A 4,026-nucleotide genomic window follows, 5' to 3' on the forward strand; every position below is an offset into this window, starting at 1 on the left:
TCCGGGAACCTTGGCTGGTCACTCTGGAGACCCACAGGGTTTCTCTTTCCCACATGCCTGGGGCCTTAATTGCTCTTCCCTGTTGCTGGGAATGAGGTGGCTTGAGGAATGAAGCTCTGGCACATTCCAGCGTTTGGAGGTGCTCAGATGCCCACCACCTGGGCTCTTCGGTCTGAGACCCCTGGCCCAGCAGAAGCCATGAGGCAGATGGCCCAGGCCTCCTTGGGGAAGTGATGGCACAGGGGGGTAGGTACTTTGGGGGCTCAGCCACTAGGCCTCAATTTCTACCTTAATTTCCACTCCCCACTCTGCCATCCTGCATGCAACCATGTGCCACCCTCCCTAGCCAGGTGTCACAGAGGTCTGGGTCCCCCTTCTTATCCCCTCCACTCAACAATCTCTCCCCCTTGCTTCCTGAGGCCCCTCCACGCTCCCCTCCTCTGCAAGGTGCTGCCAACTGCCCCAGCCCACTGTTGCCCGAGTTGTTCCAGCTGGCTGAGCAGGTTTCTGTCTTTCTTTAGATTCCTCCAATCCCCCTGGTAGAGGGGGAAGAACAGAGGTGCCGATTCAGGCTGAGAACAGACAGGCAGATGCAGGCACAAACCTGAGAAAGGTCCAGGTTGTACAGACAGACCTGGTTCAAATCCTGACTCTGCCACCGCTGGTTGTGTGAGCTAGGGCAAGTAATTTAACTTGACTGAACCTCAGTTTCCCCATCTATAAAATGGTGTTAATTAGAAGCACAATATGTAAAACACCTGGAATGTAGTGGTTGTGCATTATGTGAGAATAATTCTTTTTTCTGGCTGCACCGTGCGGCTTGTGGGATCTCAGTTCCCCGACCAGGGATTGAACCCCGGGCCACCGTAGTGAAAGCGCCAAGTCCTAACCACTAGGCTACCAGGGAACTCCCTAATTATTCTTTTTTTAAAAACATCTTTATTGGAGTATAATTACTTTACAGTGGTGTGTCCCTAATTATTCTTGATACATATAATAGTATTAAAAATTGAGACAACGTCCTGGAAGAGAGGTCTTCTCTTGAGCCCCTAAATGTAAGAAAGGACCCTACTTTAAAAAAAAATTAATCAATTAATTAATTTTTGGCTGCATTGGGTCTTTGTTACGGTGCATGGACTTCTCATTGCAGAGGCTTCTCTTGTTGTGGAGCACAGGCTCTAGGCACTTGGGCTTCAGTAGTTGTAGCACGCAGGCTCAGTAGTTGTGGCTCACGGACTCTAGAGCTCAGGCTCAGTAGTTGGGGTGTACGGGCTTGGTTGCTCCGTGGCATGTGGGATCTTCCCGGACCAGGGCTCGAACCCGTGTCCCCTGCATTGGCAGGTGGATTCTTAATCACTGCTCCACCAGGGAAGCCCCAGGAAGGACCCTACTTGATGTCCAACCCCTACCTCCAAGTGGCCTTTCTCTCTGAGACACCCTCCCACCCAGTCCTTTATTGGGATTTTGCCTTCTTAGGAGAGGCAGTGTGGGTTGGAGTGCTTGCCTCCTGGGAGGGGGTTGGTCGTGGGCCTTGAAGCTGGTCCCCCTCCCCCCAGCTCCAGTTCCCCTCTGCGTGGAGTTGCCAGCTGCCCCTGGTTGGGCCTGCCTGGGCAGGTACGCAAAGTGCTCTCAAAGCTAGCAGAGGGGTTTAAGCGTTCTCATCAGTGGTTGGGAGCTGCCCCAGGCACCCTGGCCCTCGGAGGGGCTGGGGAGAGCAGGGAGAGGGTGTGGACCTGAGCAGCCAGTGGGAAGTGGGCGGCGAAGTGTGGGTCAAGCTGGAGCTTTCCCAGGCGGGGGTAGGGGTGAGGGTGCAAAGTGGGGACGGCTGGTGCTGGTTTCCTTCCCGAGTTTCGATCAGAGGGGCGGGTTTAACGTTGGGCTCTGTTGAGCTAGCAGCTTTTCTCTAGGAAACTTGAGAGCTTTGAAGGGAGAAAAAAAGTCTGTTCCACAACAAGTCAGGGCACTGGGGAATGTTTTTCTCTGATGAAGCACTGTCTCCTGGGTCCTGGGGTGGGGCTGGGGACTGTGGACATCCACACACAACCCTCATACACACACACATCACAACACACAACCTCACAACATATTCACACCCCTCTATCCCCTCTTTCACACACACACCCTTACATGCTGTCATACGCAAGTGTCTTCTACCATAAACATTCACAGAAGCTATGTATTCACACTCTCACCCTTACACACACTGCTAGCTTACACATTCACACCCAAACCTGGCTTCCACAGCCCCTACATTTTTACTTGTATGCACACATATGTAGTCCTTCATGATCATGTCCAATCTCTTTTCACCTTCACATTCACTCCCTCACATTCATTACAAGCTCCTGGCGATACACACCCTGCATGTATTCACACGCATGTCCCTATTCTCTCTTTCTTTTACCCTGGGAGGTCGGGAGGGCACAAAAAGCCCTTCAGACCACAGTGAGAGCAGGAGTCCCAGGAAAGTCAGCCTTTAGTAGGCCAGGCCTGGTTGGTGAGTGGAGGCTCAGGAGACGATGATAATAAAAAAATAAAATAAAATAAAGCTAATAGTTGGTGGGTACTACCCTGTGCTAAGTTCTGTTCTGAGCATTCTATGTGTATCATCTTGTTTGACATACACAGCAACCCTATGAAATAGGAATGATTATCCCCTTATTATAGTCAGGAACGCAGAGGCCCAGAGAGGTTAAGTGCCTTGCCTGAGGCCACACAGCTAGTCAGTAGTGGAGACAGTATCCGAACCCAGGCAGTCTGAGCCAGCTGGGACTTCTTCTTCTTCTTTTTTTTTTTAACATCTTTATTGGAGTATAATTGCTTTACATACATACTTATACATATGTTCCCATATCTCTTCCCTCTTGCGTCTCCCTCCCTCCCACCCTCCCTATCCCACCCCTCTAGGTGGTCACAAGCCACCGAGCTGATCTCCCTGTGCTATGCTGGGACTTTCTTAAAGTCCGGAAAAATGCCCAGAAATCACCAGGGCATTAGGTCCCCATTAGGGGGGCTGTTTGAGACCTCTGGCCTTACACCCCCACCAGGCACCAGGAAGCCGGTGGCAGAGAAGGGACTCAGGGAGATCAGAATCAGCCCCTGCTTCTGTTCCTCCTGTTGCTGCAGGGCTGGCTCCTGCCGGGCTCCCAGGCCTGGTTCCAGTTGCGAGAACCCCGGCCGCCTGCAGGGGAAGTCAAGACTGAGAGAAGCCGGGCTCCTGCTCCTGCCTGGATGGGAATGCCGGGAATGGGTCTGTGCCCTGGTGAATCCTGGAAACATGTCTCGTACCAGGACTACATTAGACTGCACGATCCATCAGGCCGACGGCTGGCTCCCGTGTCTGCAGTGCGCGCGTGCAGCCTCCTGTACGTCTCTGCGCGCATGCGCGTGTGCCAATGGGCTTCCGGAGCAAGGTTCAGGTCTCCTGCGGGGAAGAAATCAGACAGTGGAATTGGGGAAAAGCCCTGAGAATACATGCAAGGGAATGCTCTGAGCCATTCACTATAATCTAAGGGTATATTTATTGACACAGACGGGGAGGAAAACTGGCTAGAAATCTGTATGTGTAATACGATCCCACTTCTGGGAAATACATATTTACACGAATAAATGGTGCTTACACTATCGTAGAATACAGCACTATACTAGACACATGAATAGACACACACACACACATCATTGTGAGATGGAAACTCCATAAAGGCATGGATTTTTATCTGTTTTTTCTTTTTTTACTACTTTATTCTTAGCGCTGGAAAAATATCTGGCACATAGAAAGTGTCCAATAAATATAGGTTTAATGAATAATGAAAGATATTTACATATGGAAAAGTCTGGAAGATTACGCACCAAAATGTTAATAGTGACTACTTCTAGGTGGTGGTATTTTGGAAGAGTTTTATTTTTTCTAATTTTGTTATCTGTTGCTTTAAATTTTTCAACAATGAATTTGTATTGTTTGTATAAAGAAAAGGAAGTGCCACCAGCTTTGGACTCTTCTTCTTCCTCCACATCTTTAAAACAGGA

The sequence above is a fragment of the Neophocaena asiaeorientalis genome, unplaced genomic scaffold (genome assembly GCF_003031525.2).
Source record: "Neophocaena asiaeorientalis asiaeorientalis breed wild unplaced genomic scaffold, Neophocaena_asiaeorientalis_V1.1 scaffold134, whole genome shotgun sequence".
In the NCBI taxonomy this organism is placed as follows: domain Eukaryota; kingdom Metazoa; phylum Chordata; class Mammalia; order Artiodactyla; family Phocoenidae; genus Neophocaena; species Neophocaena asiaeorientalis.